The following is a 19,205-nucleotide window of genomic DNA, read 5'->3' as shown; positions in this document are numbered from 1 at the left end:
TATTGTCACATTGTTTCCTAAGGTTTAAAATCATCACTATTAACTTTTCTTTATAAATTTTTGGCCAACGTTCCTACCATTATAATCATCACAACCAAATTAGAATTCCAAAATAATAAATCCACTTCAATGACCAAACCTGTCATGTAAAATGGATTTACATTAATGTTTTTCGGCTCAATGAGATTTTTGGAAAATCCAACCAAAGTTTTTCAGTTTTCGTTAATCAATTTAACCAAATCTAAAGTAACCGAGGCTGGAGTAATCTAATCTAAAGTAACACAAGTCTTCTCTATAACACATGTCTCTGGATCTGTTGAAGTTAATTGTAATCGGTCATTATTGAATTAATTGATGCACGGAAGCCTAGATGGAGTTGTTGTTTTTATTATTGATGATGTTACTAGCTTTGTTGGTGTTGATGTTGTCTTCATCAGTTGAAGAAGGTTTTTTGGAGGGAAACAAAACCACACCCTTTGTTGTTAACACAAAAACAACACTCGAGAACTTGCTAGAAATGACAAAACAACAATCAAAAATAAAAACAAAACACCCAAATACCAGAGGAGCGACCTAGATATAGAACTCAAAAGCAGAGAAAAACAAGTATCTTAGATCAAACAAACTAAAAACTAGATTAAAAGAGAAGGTAAGCAAGAAGAAAAGTTGTTAAAGAGGATGATCTGCTCAAACCGGCTCCCATAAGCCAATATGAGGATATGAAAATTCTGTTTATGATATTTCTTTTCAAGGAGAGAGAGAGCGGAAAACGAGAGTGTAAATCCTGTAATTGGAGAGATTTTTTTTATTTTTTATTCCTCAATGACCTAATCCAAAACTGATCATTCGAAGTTAATCCAACAATCCAAAATATGCCTGACGACTTAAAATGTACCCCGAACTAATGTTTATTTTGTAGCTATTCTATAATTCGTCATACCTCGTAATCCTAAGTCTTCCCCTGTAGATGGTGAAATTTGGATAAGGGGCAAAAGTGTTATTTCAACCCTATAGGCAAAATTCAACTCTCACGGGAGAGATTAAGCCCTTGGAACTCAAGCCATCCTTAGCCACGATTTCTAGTATACGTCCCCGCGAGACACTGCTCGTCGTGATGTCGTGATTCCGAGATACTGCTGGTCACGTAGGTTCTGTAGAGCGTAAAACGTCCCCGGCAGACTTATGAACCAGAACAACCACAATTCCAGCATGTCTTCGCGAGACACGGCTGATTGTGATGTCATGATTCCTAGTATACATCCTCAACGAGATGCTGCTGGTCATGTAGGCTCTATAGATGCGTAAATACGTCCCCAGCGGACTTATGAACCAGAGCGGAGATATACATATCTCTTGTAAGCACGACTCACCCTATTTGAGATCAATGACCTATTCCTAGTACATCATCGCGAGATACACTGGTCATGTCTGCTATAGGCTCTGACTCGACTTACTGAGGTTTCCGGATAACTCCTAGGACATCCCCACGAGATACGCTGGTTATTCTACCTCTGAGCCTTTTCGACAGACTCCTAGAACATCCTTTCGAGATACATTGTGGCTCATCATATGGACACACATTTGATTCCTAGCACATCTCTGCAAGATACGCTGGTCAAAGACAAGTGAGCCAAAGTCTCGCAGAGACATTAATCGGGCGTACAAAGCCTTTTGTCTCTCTCTCCAGGCCGAGTCCCAGCTGACCACAAAGAGATATGGACCCGTTAAGAAAATATTTGGAGAGATTTTGATCCGTCTGCAAAATCTCGGAGAGATTCAAATCTCTCTGCAAAAAATCAAGAAGAGATTTTGGGCCGTCCGCAAAAATCTCAGAGAGATTCAAATCTCTATGCAAAAATCAGAGATTTTTGGCCGTCCGCAAAAATCTCAGAGAGATTTTGATCTCTCTGCAAAATCACGGAGAGATTTTGAGCCGTCCGCAAAATCTCGGAGAGATTCAAATCTCTCTGCAATAATGTCAGAGAGATTTTTGAGACGTCCGCAAAATATCAGAGAGATTCAAATCTCTTCACAAAATCTCGGAGAGATTCAAATCTCTCCTCAAAATCTCGAATAGATTCACATGATAGACACACGCCTTACCTAGTGCTCAAGCCTATTTCTCAGCCTCTCAAATACACTCACGGCTAATAAATTGAGCCTGAACTATACATGGCTATCCAAAAACGTAGATAAGCTCTGTTGAGCTCCGCATGCTCAACAAAGGGACCCAAAAAAAATAATACGGTCTTCACATGACATATGTGACAGGCCATGGAGAGAGGGAGATCAGCGTCAGCTCCTCTCACACTCTGCACACGATTCCTGAGGAATTCTGTTAGAGCATAGCTCGGTTGAACCCACCAAGCGTTGGTATGTCAAGTTTGGTTGTCATATTTTAGTGAACCAATACTCATTTAAAGAGTCGCTTGATTATTTACTAGAGACAAATTCGTATAGGTTAGCTTGAAAGTATTAGGATCTGAGACATTACAAGTATTACGTGAGGACTTGAAGAATGTGAAGAAGTAAGGATCTACAACGACGACATCATCCTTCCACTTGAGGTTAGTAATATTTGACTTGAACTGTTTCATTCCCTGACGTATCTTTCAAGTCGTGCATATTGAAAACATAACTGCGAAGCTGTGAATGATTATACTCTAGTTGGACGTAGTATTAAGGAATACAATACGAAGTATAACGCTTATCTTTTGAACTTCGTATATAAGACATTGACATAATCGTATGAATGCTATTGTGATTATGTATGGGTATGGGTGAAGATTTCGTCCTAGGAAACAATGTTTTACATTCGTTTAAAGGAAGTACAATTCATAAACTTGTTTTATGAATCGAAAGGAAAATCGTTAGGCTTATTGTTATTGTTATTCGTTGCAAATATTTGGATTACCAATATGTGTGTTTAGTATAACCGCTCATGACTTGCTTACGTTCTTGGTAAAACTATTCATAAGGCCTGACTTTTGTATTGGTATGACTTTTATTAGTGAAACATATCTTAAGTAATCATCTGAGATGGTATGATCGATTTGTTGTAATTGGTATGGCCAACTCTAGACATTGGGGGGCCGATCCTAGTAAGAGGTGCAACCGATTACAAAAGAGGAATCGATCCTTGTAAGAGGTGCAACAAGTTTTTAGTAATTGGGGAACCGATCCTATGAACATGTGCAACAAATACAAGTTAGATACCATATATATGTGGGAACCGATCCTAGTACCTAGTCAACCAAGTTTTGGTAACTAGCGTGACTAATTCTAGTAACCACATCGAGGTAGAACCGAAACTTGTTTTGGTAGAAACGTGAAACCCATGATTTGTGATTTGATAGGATGATCAATCACATAGTTCTTGGAAGTCAGATGAACCAATTCTAAACTTGTTTGGAAGTGTGGCAAATCGGTTCCAAGATTGTAAATATGAAAAAGGATTTACAAAGTAAAGATGTCGACATACTTTCAACATGTGCAATAACTCTTATATTTTATTGTTCAAAGATATTCCTTAATAGCTAAAGGATAATCCCGGATCGAAATAAATTGAGAATCTTTTAATTAAGGTTTTTAGTTTTATATGCTTTTAATTTCCAGCAATTAAAATGCATATCTTTAGAAAATAAACATTAGTAATGTGCATTTATTAGTTGGAGATTTTCTATTGAGATTTCGGTCATTAATTGGACAGAGCATTTCCAGGAATTATGAAAAATGATTTTGTGTTTATTGCATATCTTTGAGAATATTCAGTTTTGGAAATTCCTTGGTGTCCAAACTTCCTTGGTCTATAAATATTGAAGTTTGCATTTCAAGCAAACTAATCCTCAGAGCCAGCAAAACTACCTAGTTGTTACTGCTGGAGCCGCCTATTCGGAGAGGAAAGTACCCTAATTAGGCGAAATCTCTTACGGCCGCTCGGGTTAAAGACTTCTTTGGGATTGAGAAGCTCTATTAGTACCGTTGGTGGGAAAATATTGCAGTTTATTATTAGTTTTCGATTGATTTGATTGACTAACGGTTGTTGAACTTTGATTGCACCTAGTTTGTTTATGCTTGAGAATCTTCTCTTATGATATGAGATTCACTCAAAGTAGATCGAAGTTTTGACGGAGATCTTTAGACTGTTTGTAGTTCTAAAAACGTCTTGTGATAATCCATTGTTAACAGACTCCATACTATGTGTGATTGATCACAAGAGATTCAAGTTGATTGTGTACAAGTATTTATTGAAGATAAAAGAAGATTTGAAGACAAAGAAGATATTTGGGTTCATAATCTTTGGTGTGCACAAAACTTGTTTAGGCTGGAAAAGGATCCAACTATAATCAGTTTATCTTTGTGATAGATTTGATTGATTAGTTGAGTAGATCAGCATCAATACAATTCTTTGTGATTGAAAGTATTGATTGCAAAATCTTGACAATTACTTTCGTAATTGTTATTGGATAGATTTAAGGACCTGACAAAGGAGTTTATTGGGATAAATGGAAGAGCCTTTTGTCAAACTCATATCACGTTGATTGAAAAGAGTTGTTACCGAACAAATTTGTTGTTCCTTTATTGTTTGGAATACGAACCAAAGGAATTGTTCCAAGTGCGTGACTTATTGCAAGTTGGAGGCGCAGGGATACAGACGGAACTAGGTGAACTATAGGTTTAGTTGCTTGGTCTCAATTATACGAAGTTGGTTTCGAATTTGTATAGCTGCTTAATCCTGAGAGTATTCAATTCTGGACAAGGTCCCGGGGTTTTTCTGCATTTGCGGTTTCCTCGTTAACAAAATCTTGTTGTGTCTTTTACTTTTCTATTTCCGTAATTATAATTATTTTATTATAATTAGAAGTAAAATACACAAACGTTAATTCCTATTTACTTGATAGCAATCCTATTGTGTTTGGTTAAGTACGAACCTTTTATCAAGTAAACATACTTCGTTGTTGTATTGTCTCCATCTTGTATCCATAGTCAGTCACACAAGTTATCTTGTTGTCGTATTGTCTCGATATCTTATCCATAGACGATCACACGAAGTGTGAACCGATTAGTTGTATTGTCTCGACTCAGTCCATATACAATCACTTTCGGAGAAAGGACTTATAGGTGGAAAAGTTTTAGATTGAGGTATATTTGGGCACCCTCGTCTTTTCAATTGGTATCATAGCAGGCAAACACGAAAAGATGTAACAATTTGTGTTTGGTGCGATCCAACCTATAAGACTGGAATCTAAAAATGGTTTTTATAGAACCTGATAATAATTCAGTTAACGTAAAGCAAGACATCAGGAGTTTTGAATTAACACTTGATGATGGCATCTACTCAATGTCTGAAGACCTTCATGAAAGGGAATCTACTAGACAAGTTCATCTTGTTAATGATGTAGAAACTGGTGATAACTGGGAATCATGCCTAGAAAGTAAGTTGGATGAAATATCCGATGATGGTGACTTAGATATTGATCGAGGTGTGGATGATGAAATCTCAAAATACTCCAAGATACTGAAGCCTTTGGGAAAGAGTAAACTCAAAACTTCTGATGTCATTGATCTCTTAACTCCTCTATGTCGACAGAACAAGAAGTTGAGAAAAAAAAATCAAGGACAATATTGTGGTTCTCGCACCGCTGATCATCTTCTTAAAGATCGTACAAACGATCTAAATTCTAAGAAATTAGAATGTGAAAATCTTTTGAACTGTTTTTGTCGGAAAAAAAACGTGTTGAATCGGAAGCAATGTTTAATTCTCGACAAATACAAGGACTTGAAGAAAAATCCAGCGCTAGTCTCTCTCAAACAAAATTGTTAGAGAAAGAGCGTGATATTGCTCATGAAAAATTCACTTGTTGGAAGAGAAACTTGTTGAATCTGATACAAGGATTAACTCTCAACAAAAGAGTTTTGAAGAGAAAGAAGGTGTATATCTCTCACGAGAAAAACACCTTGAGGCTGATCTAGCTGGTACTCTTGATAAAATCAAGATGTTGGAAGAATAAAATTTGTACTTGAAAAAATTCAATGATAGCAAAAACAATTTATCCTCATTGTTAGAAGCAGGAAGATATCATGGTGATACACGGGGATTAGGATATAAGGAATCAGATGGTTCCAATGATAACAATGAGATAAAATTTGTTAAAGCTACAAATTCTTCTCAACCAGAGGATTCCACTGATGATAAAGATGCTCATATTTCTTGTAAAGAAGAAAAGTCTTTCAAGCCGAAGAATAGTGTTCAACCAGCAGTAATCAAAGAAGGCATCTCTGCTAATGTCAAGAAATCAACAACGTTGAACAAAGATAAGAAGAAGAAGAGTAAGAAAACTCGTCGAGCTCCAATGCAAGAGGATCCATAAAAAGGTAACATTAAAACTCATATTTCGTATATTTATACTAAGCATTGTTATTATTGTGGTAATAAAGGACACTTGCAATGGGGATGCAAAGTTCGTAAGATGCAAGATGCACTTTCTTTTGTATCAAACGAATTGGCTAAGTTTTCTCCTCATAAGAACTCAGATCGTTATTGTCCTAAGTTTAGGCAAAAGAATTATTATGATGATAGTTCAAATTTTGCATATCACTCGATAAGGTCATCTCATAAAAAACCCAATTATAGAAAGAGAGATGACTTTTTAAATGCAAAGACAAGATCTGATGTTCCAAATTGGAGAAAGGATGTTTCGCAAAGTATTCAAAAGGACAATCGTCCTAATGATATGAAAGAGAAAGCTGCTCCTGCGAAACCCAAATCTAAATGGGTCCCGAAGTCCTCCATAGCCAAGAAGGGACCAAAATTTAGTCACAAGAATGACTCTCAGTTGTTAATTATTGGTGACAATAATTATAAGAGTTTTCTTGAAAGACTAAAGAAAGACATCATGTCTGAAATCTCTTGTACTAGTAAACGTTGTGATAATGACACTCTTCATCACAATTAAAAGAATAAAAATAAGAGATGGAACAAGAGAAAACAAACCAAGCAAGAGGTCAAGAATGATGATTCTGTCTTAGTCACTCGTGACGAACAAGACAAGGCTCAACTCAACACAACCTAGTTGTGTTAGAATGTGCATGCTCACCTTTGTGCCCAATCTTTTGAAAGGTTAGGAAGCACATGAAAAACTTAGCACATGATCTCTCGGTTATTATATGAATAATTAACATCTTTAGTAAGATTTCTTTTCTTCTATACTCATACCTTATCTATCTATATTTGAGATTTTTATAGAAATGATAATTTTGAGTTTATGATGTTGATATCTACTGATCATATATGTATATCTCTTGTTTTTACGGTTAAAACGAGCCAAAAATCACTAAATTTGGACATTGTATGCAAAAGTTATGTCAAAAACAGTTTAGTGTTGTGATCCATCACAAGTAACTACTGTGACCGATCCTAGTGATTGGTGTAACCGATCCTAGTGATAGGTGTAAGCGATCCTAGTGATTGGTGTGATTGGTCCATAAGAAGGAGTGTAAAACTATTTTGCCCATAACTTCTTCGTCCGAACTCGGAATGACCTCATTCTTTTTGCGTTGGCTTCGTAATTCAATTTTATACGAGATTGAGGTAATTGCAATACTTTATTTTATGTTAGATATTTATGGTGTATTGCAAATTGATTTATGAGATGTATGTTTTCGGTTTTCATAACCTTAATATTCGATCTCATATGGTGTGAACCCTTATGGTTTGAGTGACTTTTTGATTTAGCGGGATTGAGTTCTATCCCATGTTGGTAGGCTTTATCAAAGGATCATGAGGGGTTCTGATTGAAACAATATATGAAAAAGTCACAATATGGTGAATCGTTTGGTTTAGCTATGTGTTTCGCGGTTTCAACTGTTGCAATGCATTAGTTAAAACCAGGTTTCAACCTTTCTCTGGTAAAGGTTACTCTTTGTTGTTGTTCTTTTGTCTAATGTGAAATTGCGCTTAATGATATATCTTTCGGGGGAGAAGAGGATGCGGAACTTGAGGTAACAAATTTGTTAGTTAATCGTTTTCCTGTTGTTTGTGGGTGAAAACTTCTTATGCCGATTTTGGTAATTTTGTGTGGATGAGAAACGAGTCTAAACCCTAAACAATGCACTATACGAGAGTACTTTTGATTTGAGAGATCAATTTGTACAATCCTGGCCTAAACCAAGAAATGGCCGTTCCAGGCTTGTTTCGGCCACAAAGTGAAGGAGAAGGGTTGGTCTTAGGGAAGGAAGCGAAGAAAGTGTTGAGACCAGAATCGTTGATTCTGAAGGTGTGGTTGTTTACGACTTGTATCAGAAAGTAGAACTGGCTAGCAGAATGGAAAGCTATCAGGTGATTTCTGGATACTGTGTTGTTCTCTGACCAAAACTTGTTGTTTTGTGAAAAAATAGGTGAAGCCTATTTATACAAGTCATATTTAAAACGTACCCTGGTCTCGTAGGAAGTAGGAACGATTGAGTGATGGAAGAGTGGAGTAACGTATAACCTTCAGAAACCCATGCTTCCATGATGAAGAAAGTGGATCCGTTTACACCCGTTACTTCTTTTCACCACTAATTGTCCCGCTTCATGACACTTTCTTATAACAGGCGTATTGCACGCCGCATGTTGTAAACCGCCAGACCAATACCCTGATGAGTATCCCCCAGTTTATGACATGTTTGATGTCTCGAGTGTTTTCGTGGAAAACGTGTAGCAGGTTTCTATGTGCGGCAAGTCAAAGTCAAGAGTCCTGCACAGGAAAATAGCATGTGATGCTATTAGGCACGTCTTGGATGGTCGCCTAAAACTTGCCACAATTCCGTCAGTTCGGTGGCGAACTTGGATGGTTGAGATTGCATCTCATGAGGAAGGGTAGCCGTTGATTATGGCTACCTTCTGTTGGCGCATGGTAATGGCACAGTGGCGTTTTTGGTGTATGCTAGTGGCACTGGGAATGACTGACATAGTTCGTGCATGTCAGTGGCACAGAGGTGCAAGTGGCGCCTGGCGTATCCATGGACATTAGATTTAGGATCACCTCGGCTGGTCGCCTAAAACTTGATACAAGTCTGTCAGTTCGGTGACAAACTTGGATGGCCGAGATTGCATCTCATGAAGAAGGGTAGCCATTGATTATGGCCACATCTTGTTGGCGCCTGATAATGGTACAATGGAGCCTTTAGCGCATGCCAGTGACACTGCGGCATGGATGGCATAGTTCGTGCATGCCAGTGGCACGGTGGAATGGCTGGCATAGCCTGTGCATGCCAGCGGCGCGATGGTGCAAGTAGCGGCTGGCGTAGCCGTGGTCACTAGATTTTGGCACATTGGTGTTAGACTCCAATGTGGTGTGGAAACATCAGTTTCAGTGGCCACATCAATACCAATGCTCTATGGAACATTATCTGGCTTAGTTGGCGTAACAACTTTGCCTAAATTAGGGTTTGGCATGCTGAAACCCTAATTAGCGCATATGGCATGCGTCATGCGGTAGGTGGCCGTGGAATGGCATTTTATACAAACGGTGCCAGAATCATGCCAGAGGAGCCATTGGCAGGCCACCATGTAGAAACAGTCACAAGAGCAAATATTTCCACGAGTGGCTGTGGTGTGGCGCCTTTTTTAGGGTTTCCTAAGTCTGCACGGCTTGTGGCATGTTGTGGGCCCGAGGCGGCATAGTTTTGTGCCACGATTAGAAGTTAGGGTTCCATCCACCGCCACTAGAGCATGGCCTCGCTTACGGTTAGGCTAGCCAAAATTGAAGTCTGTTGTGATGCTGGTCACAAACAGAGAGTGGGTACGTTTTGGCATGCTGCCGCTGTAAGTGGCACGTTTGGCATGTGTACTTGGCATGCCTGTTTGGCATGTGCGCCTGGCATGCTCGTTTTGGCATGTTTAGCATGCCGTTAGTATGTTGGCGCGGTTTTTGGGAAGCCAACTTAGTACGGCGACCTCTTGACACAATTTCCACCTCTTTTAAAGCTGTGACAGGTTTGGAGAAACCTGATTGGTCAATAAAAGTAGGGGGTCGGCCAAGCACGGGCGTGGCCACCCTTTTGGTGCACGTGGCAGGTTTAATGCGATCTGATTGGCCGATGGGGAATAGGTCCGGCAAGTATGTGCCCACCACAACTCATGGAAGCGTGGTAGGTTTAAAGCGATCTGATTGGTCGACAAAGGAATTAGGGCAGGTTGGGTAGTATAGGGCGTGGACAAGTGGCGCCGGCTGGCCTACGACATGGCCACGCTTCCCTCGTTGTTGCTCCTACTCTGCGGTTCTGTTTATTCTTTGCTTCCTGACTGATTATTTTGTGCAAGGGCCTTAACCTTGGTACTTGGAGGTCCGTGCTACTCTGCTGAGAGTGAACACAAATCCGTCATGCTATACCAATATTAAGGGTTCTGCAGGGGAACATAAGCACAAGAAAAGTACTCAGCAGGCTCTGAAATTTGTGAGTAATGCATCTAGGAGCTTATACACTCATTAGGCTCTATACTAGTGAACAATTCATCTAGGAGCTTGAGTTTCAATATAATACGAATAAATACATAGGCACTCATCAGATTTTGATATATTCTCCAAATTCCCTGCGGAATGTAGACATATCAATATCTACTACATCTGATGCCGGGTTAGGTAGATAGACTTTTATAAATTTAGGCCTGAACTAAAAACCACCATCAACATTAAGTCCCCTGCTTAGCTTGTAACAGTGGCATTGTTGCGGGGTAAGCATGAGATGGTGACAGACAAGAATAACAATCAAAAGGGCAAGTCATGAAGAGATTTCCAGGGAGAATTTGGCTAACCTTTGGCAGTAGAAATAAGGAATCTGTGATCCTTGTATTGGCGACTTTGCGTAACTCCGGCTTGGCCATAGAGTGTTGGGCAGAGATGGCGTTGCAACTTGGTTCGCGGATCGGTGGATGGCGCTAGCTGGCTAGGTCACGGAACATATGGCGCTTGGCTTCAGTCCGGGGAATGGTGGAAACTGGTTTCAGTTCATGGAATGGTGGAAATTGGCTCCAGTCCATGGAATGGTGGAAACTGGCTTCAGTCCATGGAATGGTGGAAACTGGATTCAGTTCATGGAATGGTGGAAATTGGCTTCAGTCCATGGAATGGTGGAAACTGGCTTCAGTCCGTGGAACGGTGGAAATGGCACTTGGAAGGCTTGCTGGCTGGATCACGGAATGCTGGAGCATTGGCGCTAACTTAACCATAGAGTGCTCGAGCCATGGAGAGTTGGCTTGACCACAGAGTGCTGGAGCCATGGAGAGTTGGCTTAACCACGGAGTGCTGGTGCCATGGAGCGTTGTAGGTTGAGCGACTGGTGTTCCTCGTGCTGGTGCGGAGCTGGTTCTGTCATGGAACAGAGATATTGGTACACTACATGTTCGGCTATGGAGCATGAGTGTGGTGCGCCTAGTCATCTATTCCCGTTCATGGAGCAGTAAGGAATCCTTATTATGTTCAAGCTCTAGAAACTGCGTTCGTATGAAAAGGGGTATCGACCCTCTTCTGTTTTTGTTGTTCGTCCGGCTCCGTGCTTTCATATGCAGCATATGGCTCCTCTTCGTCATTTGTTAGCGGTGGTAGAGCGAGCATTAATGGCAACAAAGCAATCTCCAATAGTTATAATCAACAACAAGGCAAGCCAGGAGAACTCAAGGTAGGTTCTCTCGCATGTATCCACCCAACAGTACCATCGATCTTCTCCAGAATGTTTAATAAGGTTCTGACTCCATAAGAACGAGTATCTTACCTCTCCAGTGAATTTCAAAATTTCCCAAACTCCATTGCGCTCTTGGGATGGATGGATGAAATAATGTCAGGGCTAATCTTGGAGATTGTGGTTGCATTGTTGGTTCATCCTTGACTTTAGGTTATTTGGTACATAGACTTTTTGATTACGATGATGATATGCTGTGGATGATTGTATGGTCGAAATCTTCCGGATCCATTGGGTGAAATAGATGAGTTAAGAGACGTTCCGTTGCCGATGTGTTGCTATCAAGTCTTTAAGGACTTCGTTCCAAGCGACATCCTTTGAACCATCTTCTGAATCTTGGACTATTGCATGGAACGAGATGCGGTGAGCAATCCTCAGTTATACTTATGTTAGATTCGATGGCGTGGCTGGATATGTGAATTATCTCTGTGGCTTGCTTTTGGAGTCTTTGATGGTTGTCAGGATGGACTGCAATAAGCAGTCCCCAGTCGCACTTCTCTTTAGTTTCTGAAGTTGTTTTCTCCGAGCAGGCTTGGGATCCGCCGCGGCCTCGTAAAGTGTTGCAGGCGCCTTCTAGACAGAGAGGTGATGATATTCTTACGCTATACCCTTGAATATTATATGACCTTGTCGTGGTTATGACCTTTTGGTTGACCGTGTCTTTTGAGCTTTTACAGTAAAGGGATTCCGTGTAGAGCCTCAGTCCCCAAGTGTGGTTTACATGTTCCTATCTGGTGTGGTTGGTGGGTTGACCATGATAAAGATATCGCCGTCTTGCATCCGTACTGGTGACTTTGTAGTAATTGTTGCTATGGTGAAGCTCTGGCTGGTATCAACAAACGAGCGAGTAAACTGTCCACGACCACGAGCTTTTGGCGGTATGGATCAAAAGGTGGCCACGACTACAAACCCTGGATGGCTGCGATCATGATCCTCGACAGGGGGTGTGTAGAGGCTACGACACGATACTTGGAATTAAGGAGTGGCTGCTACGACACAATCCTTGGCAGGAAAGAGTGGCGGCTACAGGGGAGAATGTTGCGACTTCGGGAGCGAACGTTGAAGCGGAGCGGTTTCTGGAGAAAAACGTTGAAGAGGCTCCTTCTGATTTGTGGCCATGTACGTATGAGTTTTGGCAAAAACTTCATGTCTCTCCATTAAATCGATAATGATAATGGGAAGGTTGGTTTCTTCTGGCTCCTCCATTCTCTCGTTCTGACGAAGAAGTGGTGACAGCTCTGGTGATGATTGGAGGCGGTCATGATCGAAGAAATATTAGGAGTAGCGGCGGCTCTGGCTCTGGTAATAAGAGGCGTCACGTCAGAGGGGATGCTTCCGGTGCCGCTGCTGTTGGTGGTAGAGGATTAACGCCATGGGACGTGCTGACTGTGCTTGCGGATGGTACATTGGTGTTGGCCATTCCCTTTTTTCTCTCGTCCGATACGGCGACATATTCTATTCGCTTAGGGTCTCTCCACGAAACTGAATTTTCAGGTTGCAAATTCGAGTTTATTGTGTGACGCAATCCTGGCCGCGAGAAGTCCCAAGTCGTCCTTTATTTTATGTGTAACATCTTAATGCCGATCCGCGAAAAGACGGAGGATCTCCAGTCCCCGGGCTCAATTCCCCTGAATCTATCTTTTCTTGGACGATGCGTTTCAGAGCATTGCCTTCACTGGTAGGATGATTGACGAACCTGTGGTAATGTCAATACTTGGGTCTGCCATTTGTTCTTCAGTTGGTAGGCGCCTAACATGAGGTAGTTTGATGGCATCGTCTTGAATCCATACTTCCAGGAGTCCGATTACTTTCTCGACCGGGAACGGGAAGTTTGGAGCAGTATATCCAGTTTCTTGTTGTTGCACATGAACCTTAGCCGCGACCTTCTGGGGTGAAGCCATCTGATGCGCTGGTGCCACACGTTTGGGTTGTTTTTCCGCTGCCGGAGTTTTTCTCTTTCTCCCTTCATTAGCGATTGACTGGAGGTTGGATATTTTATTAGAAAGACTCCTGTTTTCCTGAACGTCTTTACGAGCTTCTTCATTCTGGAGCGGTTCAGATCAACTGAGTGAAGCAGCAGCGGATCTCTTAGCAGCTTCTGATGTAATATGGGAATTGATATTTTCCAGGAAGGATGCACATAATGAAATCACCTTTTCATTGCGAGGACTCTGATGAGAACGTGATAAATCCCACGAGTCTTCTTTCTGATCTTGAAGAAACATCTTTTGATCTTCATGAGCAGAAAAGTTAGCTTGGTGGATACCTTTCCATTCAGCATGATCATAGGCTTCATCCTCCTCACTAGGAGTATGAAGGACTACCACCATGAGCATTGATCCAAAATGAATGGTTGATAACACTTCCCACAGAATGAATACGCGTTGGTTCCTTTGACAGTTGATCCGTGAGAGCTTTCAAAAGCGTAAATACTCCGTCCTGCGTCTTGACAATAGTAGCTTGATTCTCAACAATATCATTCAGGATTTTCGTCAAATCATGAATAGTTGTTAAACATCGAGACTCCATAGCCTCGACAATGGTTTTGAATGAAAGAACGGATTCAGGGATAATATGTGGAGTATTTTCGGTGCTAGGAGAAGTAAAATTGGGATTGAGGGTTCCTGAAGCATTCCCAAGATCAACCATCTTGAGAAATTTAGGAAATTGAAAATGGGTTTGAATTTGGCCTAAGACCAATTGGAATGAAAATGAAATTGGAAATTGAATTTGCAACCGAGAGATTTGATCTCCCACTGTGGTCGCCAATTATTTGTGGGTGAAAACTGCTTCTGCCGATTTTGGTAATTTTTTGTGGATGAGAAACGAGTCTAAACCCTAAACAATGCACTGCACGGGAGTAATTTTGATTCGAGAGATCAATATGTACAATCCTGGCCTAAACCAAGAAATGGCCGTTCCAGGCTTGGTTCAGTCACAAAATGAAGGAGAAGGGTTGGTCTTAGGGAGGGAAGCGAAGAAAGTGTTGAGACCAGAATCGTTGATTTTGAACGTGTGGTTGTTTACGACTTGTATCAGAAAGTAGAACTGGCTAGCAGAATGGAAAGCTATCAGGTGATTTCTGGATACTGTGTTGTTCTATGACCAAAACTTGTTGTTTTATGGAAAAATAGGTGAAGCCTATTTATACAAGTCATATTCAAATGTATCCTGGGAACGATTGAGTGATGGAAGAGTGGGGTAACGTATAACCGTCAGAAACCCATGCTTCCATGATGAAGGAAGTGGACCCGTTTACACCCGTAACTTTTTTGCCACCACTAATTGTCCCGCTTCATGACACTTTCTTATAACGGGCGTATTGCACGCCGCACGCTGTAAACCGCCAGACCAATATCCTGATGAGTATCCCCAAGTTTGTGACATGTTTGATGTCTCGAGTGTTTTCGTGGAAAACGTGCAGAAGGTTGCTATGTACGGCAAGTCAAAGTCAAGAGTCTTGCCGCAGGAAAATAGCATGTGATGCTATGAGGCACGTCTTGGCTGGCCGCCTAAAACTTGCCACAAGTCCGTCAGTTTGGTGGAGAACTTGGATGGCTGAGATTGCATCTCATGAGGAAGGGTAGCCGTTGATTATGGCTACCTTCTGTTGGCGCCTAACAATGGCACAATGGCGTTTTTGGTGTATGCTAGTGGCACTGCGGTATGACTGACATAGTTCGTGCATGTCAACGGCACAGAGGTGCAAGTGGCGCCTGCCGTAGCCATGGCCATTAGATTTAGGCTCATCTCGGCTGGTCCCCTAAAACTTGCTACAAGTATGTCAGTTCGGTGGCGAGCTTGGATGGCCGAGATTGCATCTCATGAAGAAGGGTAGCCATTGATTATGGCCACATCTTGTTGGCGCCTGATAATGATACAGTGGCGCCTTTAGCGCATGCCAGTGGCACTACGGCATAGATGGCATACTTAGTGCATGCCAGTGGCACTACGGCATAGATGGCATAGTTAGTGCATGCCAGTGGCACGGTGGAATGGCTGGCATAGCCTGTGCATGCCAGAGACGCGATGGTGCAAGTAGCGGCTGGCGTAGCCGTGGTCACTAGATTTTGGCACATTGGTGTTAGACTCCAATGTGGTGTGGCAACATCAGTTTCAGTGGCCACATCAATCCCAATGCTCTGTGGAACATTATTTGGCTTGGTTGGCGTAGCAACTTTGCCTAAATTAGGGTTTGGCATGCCGAAATCCTAATTAGCGCATATGGCATGCGGCATGCGGCAGGTGGACGTGGCATGGCATTTCATACAAACGGTACCAGAGTCATGCCAGAGGAGCCATAGGCAGGCCACCATGTAGAAACTGACACAGGAGCAAATATTTCCACGAGTGGCTGTTGTGTGGCACCTTTTTTAGGATTTCAAAAGTCCGCACGGCTTGTGGCATGTTGTGGGCCCGAGGCGGCATAGTTTTGTGCCACGATTAGAAGTTAGGGTTCCATCCACCGCCACTAGAGCATGGCTGCGCTTACGGTTAGGATAGCCAAAATTGAAGTCTGTTGTGATGCTGGTCACGAACAGAGAGTGGGTACGTTTTGGCATGCTGCTGCGGTAAGTGGCACGTTTGGCATGTGTACTTGGTAAATCGTTTCGCTTTTATCAAGTTTATCTTCACCTAGTGACGAAAGTCATGAAAAGTTTCAATCACTTTGAAAATTGCTCTGACGTGAATCGGTCTGTGAATAACGGCTACATAGCGTCCTCTGAGAATGTCTCAATGATTAAAATGAGAGTTTAGATTACATAACCATGTATTCCTTGAATCGAAGTTTTCGAACTTTGTTGATCAAGAGAAATCGGGAGGATTGTGGAATTGGCTTGCCAAGTCCGCGAACCTAGTTCGCAGACTCAGTATGCGAACTGACGGAAGTTCTCGACCGAGAATTTCTGCTGGGATTTTCTAAAACTCGTTTGTGTGCTAAGTCCGCGAACTTAGTCCGCGAATCCAGTCCACGAACTGGCGAAAGTTCTCTTTCCGAGAATTTCTCCTGAGTTTGGAGAACTCAACCGATTAACTTAAGTCCGTGAACTTGTTTGTGAACTTAAGAGGTTATGATCTAAAGATGTGCTCTGAACATGAAACATTAAATTACTAAGGAATGATTTATGCAAACCGTGGATATAATGTTCATGAGCCGATTCAATCGAATCGAATCATCTTTGTTTCAATTGTGTCTTGTGTAGTTACATAAGATCTCATAGCAATTGAACAACTCTTTAACTAGTTCATTTGAGTCAATTGAACTAGTTATGGTGAAGAAGAACAAGGTTAATATGAAATTCTCATATGGTTGACCTTTTTGGTTACTATCTTACCAAAGAAAAATCCTTGAAAACTGAACTTGCGGCTGCACTTGAGAAGGTAAAATCTCTGGAGGAAAATCTGAAGAGATTCAACACTAGCTCTACAAAGCTATCATCTATGCTTGGAGCATGTAAGGAACATCGTGATACACGTGGTGTGGGATATAAAGGTATAGATATTCCAAGCACAGGTAAGATCAACTTTGTTAGAGACGTTAATAATTCTTCATGTGAAAGACCTATGTCAGCTTGCAAGAACAAGGATTCTACTCCAACAAAGTCTGCTAGTAAGAGAACCACTGAATATAAATCCTTTCACTGCTATTTCTACGGGAACAAAGGACACTCTGAGCAAAGGTGTCGTCTTCGGAAAAAGAATGAAAAACTTCGTAACATTCTTACATGGATGTTTAAAGAAGTTGTTAAACTTGTATCACAGATTGGCAGAATCAAGGACTTTCGCTATCAAGGGATGAAGTATGATAAAGTTGATCCTTGCCATGTTCCTTCGAAGGATTTCTACAAAGAAAGAAAAAAGAATGGCAAAATTCTAACGGATCTGTTAAACAGTCTGAAAAGAGAAAAAGGAACAGAAGGAAGAAAAGGTCAGGTTCCTCTAATTCTCTCAAAAAGGACTGTAAATCCAAGACTTCCAGTTCAGACTTCTTACATGTCAACAATCGAGTCTCTGATATGAAGACTCACATAAACAAACTAAGACTGAATATCAAGAAAACATGAAATGCTGTTCACCCAGGTACTTCTAAATCTTCTCTTGATAAAACTTCTTCAACTAAACCACCAGGTACTTTGTTAGATACCGATGAAAAGGAAAAAAGAAGAAGTAAACAATGATGAGCAAGATGCTCATCTTTTACACCCTGACATGTTCATGTTGTATCTCTTTTTAATGTTGTCCTGTTAAAAAGGGATGCTCTTGATTCTCATGATTTTTCGTCTTGAGAAAGCTGTCAGGATTGTACTGCATTCGTTGTTACTTTATTCAGTTTGCTCCTCAACTTCTATTTCTTTTACTTTGGGATTCCTGGTCTATCATAGGCCCATTTCTCTAGTACACGCACCAACCCTCATGAACGTCTTGTTTCTTAGGGTTTGATGGAATTCCTTATATATATTGTGTTCCAAAGGTGCAAAAATATTTTCTAAAAGTCTTTATGGTGCAAAATGGAGGGAAGCAACAAGGTTGATTATGTTAAGCTATGTCCTATTGATATCTCATGCTTTCATGCTCTTGATCATGAAAACGAAGACAAACTGCCAGTTCATATTTCTTCACAACTGGTAGGAAATCTTCTTGAAGACTTTAAGGTCGTACGCGAACAGCTTGGTATCGCAACACGGAACCTTGATTACCTAAAAGGCGAACTAAGGAGGGCAACTGAAGAACTCTTTCACGTTCAATCCCTGGTTGCAGACAAGATTTAGTTTGATCGTCTTTGTTTTGGTTTATATACCTAGGATGTCTTCTTTTTGGATTAGTTGGAAGAATAACTAGTGCTTTGAATAGCGATGATTGTGACTACACATAGCTATTTCTGTTTTCATCTTCTTATGTTATTTTTTAGGTTTATTGGTATTAAATTCTAAAAATATTTGGAGGATGATGTTTATTGCAGTATTTTAATGGTTTGTGATATTGCAATATTTTTATGGGATATGTATTATTTACGTCCGTGAACTTGAAGGTCTCATATTGCAGTCAAAAGTAAAGTCGTTCATGAATCGGTATTCGTATTGATGAAAGGACGAATGGACTTTTGACATATACAAAAGTTAAGCCTATGTAATCATTAATTTGATGGAAAATAGGATAAAATCTTTTGTTCAACAAGGATAAAGTCTATTATGTCGTTATGATGGAAAATAGAATAGATCCTTGTATGCTATCCACGGTATTGATCTTCATTGATCCATTTTATTATGTTTTACCGTGAAGGCTCCATTGTGTGTCCTATGTTGAGCACCTTACAACTAAGTCGATTTACCTTGGCTTTGTTGGTTGTTCCATAAGATGCTATATGTCGAGCATTAAGAACTAAATTAATCAACATGTTTGGTTATTTAGTTTGTACTCCATAAGTTTTCTTTCTTATGTCGAGTACATGTACGGTTAAGGTTGTCATATTCTATGATGAACTT

Source organism: Papaver somniferum, chromosome 9, assembly GCF_003573695.1.
Source record: "Papaver somniferum cultivar HN1 chromosome 9, ASM357369v1, whole genome shotgun sequence".
Taxonomy (NCBI): domain Eukaryota; kingdom Viridiplantae; phylum Streptophyta; class Magnoliopsida; order Ranunculales; family Papaveraceae; genus Papaver; species Papaver somniferum.
This window is presented reverse-complemented; position numbering follows the sequence as displayed.